This window comes from Rhamphochromis longiceps, linkage group LG12, assembly GCF_057381845.1.
Source record: "Rhamphochromis longiceps isolate RC_006_pf linkage group LG12, R_longiceps_female_GT1.1, whole genome shotgun sequence".
NCBI lineage: Eukaryota > Metazoa > Chordata > Actinopteri > Cichliformes > Cichlidae > Rhamphochromis > Rhamphochromis longiceps.
This window is the reverse complement of record NC_140568.1, coordinates 29,990,411-29,995,690: the sequence shown is the minus strand read 5'-3', so window position 1 is coordinate 29,995,690 and position 5,280 is coordinate 29,990,411.

Below are 5,280 nucleotides of genomic sequence, written 5' to 3'. Positions count from 1 at the left end.
TATTAATAGGACCTTTGAGCTCAACGGTAATTAATTAGTAGTGGAAATAATTTCTGGTTCATCACAGAAATGTAGCAGTGACAATAATACTGTATGCTGTAATCGTACTGGGCAATTAGTGATACAAAAAACCTGTTTTATCCTGTGAATAAAAGTATATGTTCTTGTCAATGTACCATAATAACAGAAGCGAAACGCAATATTGTGTCAGGACAATTCACTATTTATGCACAATAAATAAAGGAGCATAGCGCGACCATTTCTGTTCAGCGCCAGACTTGCTTGTAACCTATATCACTAATTATGTTATGAAAATGAGGTATTAACTACTAAAAAACACTGACCTTCGTGTAAATGCTTGGAGCAGACTAACCTGTGAGCTGGAGTGTTCTGGGATGTTATATTTGATCTTTGAATGGCTGCAATCCAGGCCATCCGTCGTGTCTTTGTTACTTCGGAAACATGGCTCGAACAATTTCTCTTCAACGACGTAATCCGATAACAACCGATCTCTTTACCCGTCGGCTTCCCGTGGCTGTCATGCGACCGGCTATTGCAGTTAATAATACAACAGCTTCTTGACATTTTTGTGTTTCTTTTTATCGCTGTATAACTGATTTTAATTGAAAGCCTGCGTGCGCTAGTACCTCTTGCCACGAGTTCCCAGAATCCTTTGCGGTTCTACCCCTGAATGACGTCACATTTTCAATCTCTATATAATATGCATGTTAAATTTTATATTTGGGGTAAAATATCAAGTCTTTTCAAGTAAACCGGTTCAAGTCCAATTCAAGTCCCAAGTCATTGGTGTAAAAGTCCAAGTCAAGTCACAAGTCTTAGAACATTTTTTCAAGTCAAGTCTAAAGTCATAAAATTAATGACTCGAGTCTGACTCGAGTCCAAGTCATGTGACTCGAGTCCACACCTCTGGCGTATCTGACATGGGTGTGGATTTGTACGGACTGTCTGCCTTCCCAGATGTCATAAGAGTGACCACTGGTTCCATTGCATGACCTTTGACCTTTCCAGATGGTGACAGTCCCTGCCTCGATCAGAGGACGCTCAAGGAACATTTTCTGTGTGTTGAGTGTGTGTGAGAGAGTGTGTAGTGTTCCTGAACTAGCAAAAATGCGTCCCATTGATTAAAAATCTGTTTAATCTTGAATTATTTATCTTTTGAAACTTTTTAAGGAGACGCTGAAGTTTTCCCGTTTTATCGTTCTTCCTTAGTGAACCATCAACTTGAAATCATCAGTGATTTTTGCCGTGGTTCAGTCTGCTGTTGTCACTTTTCTAAACCTGCTGATGGAGAGGAGAAAAGGAGAACCGGCTCTGTCTCCTTTATGGTAATATATTCATTACTGTCATTAACCTTTCGGCTACACGTTCTCCTTTATCTAATTATCCCCCTGCTACCAGTGAACACTCACACACACTCGCACACACACTCGCACACTGCTCTCAGCTGCTTCTCCCCACACACCACGTCCCCACCTCAGCCACCCCACATGTTGTTTGACAAATGAATGGTCTCGCCTCATCAAGCACGTGACAATGTACACAGATGGGAGGTGGAGACAGGGACCCGTGCCAGCTCTAAACACGCACACAGAGCGAAATCCTCGACATATGTTGCAGTTATTCAAACAGCCATGCTCACAGACACTTCCAGACGCTCGGGGAGTATGGCTAAACAGGAGGGTCTTTTTTTTTTTTGAGCAGCAATCAAGGAGAAAATATCTGATTTATTGATTTGTCTCCTCCTTTGTGCTGTTAATGGGGCTGCAGATTGCACGAGTATCAGCGAGGAAGAGACAGACAGATGGACAGTCAAATCAAATATCACCAGGCTCTTTTGTCTGATATTGTTCTGATACTTTTAGTGTAGCAGTAATACCTTAAATTTGATTTGATCATTTTTTTGTTACCTATTTGTAACTTGTTGTATTTCTCTTCAGAGTTTGTAGAGTTTCATGTCTGGTTTATCTGTTATTGTTGGTTTCTGTTGGGAGTTTTTCCTTCTCACTGTCGCCAAATGCACGCTCAAAGGGTTTCCCTTGATCATTGTAGGGTCTTAAGGTAAAGTATAAAGTGCCACGGACTCTTATGTTAAAATATGCAACTTTACAGTATTAAAAAACCCATTTAAGCCAGGTCTCTATGGAGAGTTTCCCCGTTCACAGTTCAGTGACTCTGAGTGGAGTTATTTTATCCTGGATATCCTGGATCCTTTTAAACTGGATAACTCAGTTATAGTTCGAACGGTGTGGCCATGTGAATGACAGACCTGCACAGCTGAAACTTTTAGGTCTCCTCCTCTCATGAAACTGGACCTCTTCACTGTGTGTCTGTTGTTGTAATCTTTTTAATTGATTATCTACTTACAGTTTTTTTCAGTCGCTAACAAGCGTTTGTCCAAACAGTTGTCACATTTGCAAAACTCTAAACACAATTAGCACAGCATCGGTCTGTTGAGGCCATACCATTCACACATTTCATGTCGTGTTCACCCAATATGCAGTCAGTGAACACATTTCCACAATGCTTACATTTTCTTAACAGACAAGCTATACCTCCCAACAAAATTATGGACTGTTTTTGTAGTATCTACGAATGTTAACACACAACATCCCACAATAGCAAAAACAATATTCCAAACCTTAGATACAGTATAAAAGCCTCTGCTTCTGCAATGATATCAGTACAAAAACAATATCAATATCAAAAATATATCTCAGCTGATAATAAACAAACAACTGAATAATTGAGACACAGCTTATTTATGTTGGGTAAATTGGGCCAACCACAGCTTCTTCCATTCTGGCTTAGACTCAGTGGGGTTTATAAGGCAAGACCTTGAGGAGTGATGTTTTTGGAAACAAAAAAAAGACAAACACTGTAATGTCTGGTCGAGGAAGAGTAAGAGCAAGGGGCCCAGGGAGAAGAGCAGGCCCAAGGAGAGGGCAAGGTAGAGGTGTAAGAATGCGTGGTGGTGGCATTCCAAGGGCTGCAAGAACAGTAGTCAGTGATGAAATTCGTGCCACTATCATTGACCATGTAATCAACCATGGTCTTTCACTAAGAGAGGCTGGTGAAAGAGTGCAGCCCAATTTGAGGCGGTCAACGGTTGCCTCCATTATACGCATCTTTCAACAAACTAACAGGTAAGTATTGCATTTTACATGGATTGTTTCTATTCTCACTTGACATGTCAATATGGTCATACAGTAATGCATATGTTGAATTTTTTGTCTTTCTAAAGAATGCAACGTCTTCCACCCTCTGGGGGAAGAGGAAAGCTCCTCAGTAATGATCAGGAGCTTGCCATTGTAGAAATGGTTACTGCAAATAATTCAATAAAACTGCGTGAAATTCAAACTAGAATTGTGGCGGACCATGAGATATTTGACAATATCGATAGAATCAGATCACAACCATTTCGCGGACATTGTCCAAACATAGAGTGCGGATGAAGCAGCTCTACGCTGTTCCCTTTGAGAGGAACAGTGAGAGGGTCAAGGAGCTACGACGACAATATGTCCAGGTACAGTGTATATTCAATCCAATGTCCAGTTCTATAAGCTTTGCACTTTGCAAGTAGGTAACCTACACAATACTAGGTTACAGTACAGTATGGTATACAGTAATAACATGACTTACATAAACTTTGTTTCAGAGAGTTATGGAATTGGAGGCCAACCAGGCCCCTCATGAATTCATATACATCGATGAGGCAGGATTCAATCTGGCCAAAAGGCGTCGACGTGGACGAAATGTAATTGGAAAAAGGGCCACAGTTGATGTGCCAGGACAGAGAGGGGCAAACATTACCATGTGTGCAGCAATTGCAAATGCAGGATTACTCCTTCACAGATGTCAGGTTGGACCCTATAATACAGAGCGCTTGCTTGCCTTTCTCAATGATCTCCACCAGCGCCTGGTTCCAGAGCAGGGTCAGGAGGGTGAAAACATGAGGACCTTTGTAATTACCTGGGACAATGTGGCTTTCCATCACTTGCAAGCAATAACAACATGGTTTGAAGTCCACCCAAGACTGGTAAGTCTCTTCCTTCCACCCTATTCACCTTTCCTCAACCCCATAGAGGAGTTCTTTTCTGCATGGAGGTGGAAGGTTTATGACCATCAGCCACATGACCAGATGTCCCTCCTTGAAGCCATGGATGCCGGCTCCAGGGACATCACAGTTGACGATTGCCAAGGGTGGATCCGACATACCAGGCGGTTTTATCCCAGGTGCATCGACTTGGATAACATCAGATGTGATGTTGATGAAAACATGTGGCCTAACCCTGAAGATCGCAGAGATTAGATGCAAATTTTTTGCCTTTTTTTAGCCCCCCCCCCCTTTTTTTTTTATCTTGGCTTTTTGCTGTTGTTTTTTTGTTCAGAATGCTCTTGTGTGTTTCATGGATATTTTGTTCACTGTAAGCAATACTGTAAAACTTTCTCTGTCCTATCATACCGTGTTTCTACTGTACCTCCTGTAGTAAACAGTAAAGAAACAAAAACTTGTTTGCTTTTTACTGGAATGCTTTTGAATGTGAACATTACTGTACATGTGGACATACAGTTACCAACCAAGACATTTCTGGTGTCAAAATGGTGGATTGCATGTTTCGCATGCAAATACCTGTAAAACTGAAACATAAAAGTCTATGCAGTTTTTGTAATGTCAATAATAGCCAGTATTTTGAAACCTGGTGTACTTTGACTGCATGTACCTTGTGGAGTGAAAACAAGTGTTATTCTTTGACAGACTAATTTCATTTTGAGTCAGATTTATAGTGTTTTTGTACAGTTAGTGTGTGCAGAGAAAGATGTGTTCTATTTTGAAATGAAGAGTTAGTATATATTTAACAAAATGTATTTTTGAGAAGGAAATTATCCATTTGGCCAATTGTGTTTTGTAGGTGTGAGTCTGTGTTAAGAGTTTAGAAAAAGTATCTGAAGTATGGGTAGGCGCTTGTTAGCGATTGAAAAAAACTGTAATACCATGTCTTGGACTGAGTTCAGTATTCAAACTACTACTACTAGAGCTGAAAATTTCTAAAGCTCATTTTAATGCTTTTCTTTTTTCCAAGGCATGATATGCAACAGGCGATAACAATGAAACTGTTCTTCACATGTGTAACATTTACTTTTTTACATATTTTTGTACCAGTGAAATAACTGAAGAAGAAAAACTGCCTCTCCAGCTCCAACCAGTGATTTTATTTCCGAGCTTACAGACACCGATACAGTTATTCAGCAGTTAGATAA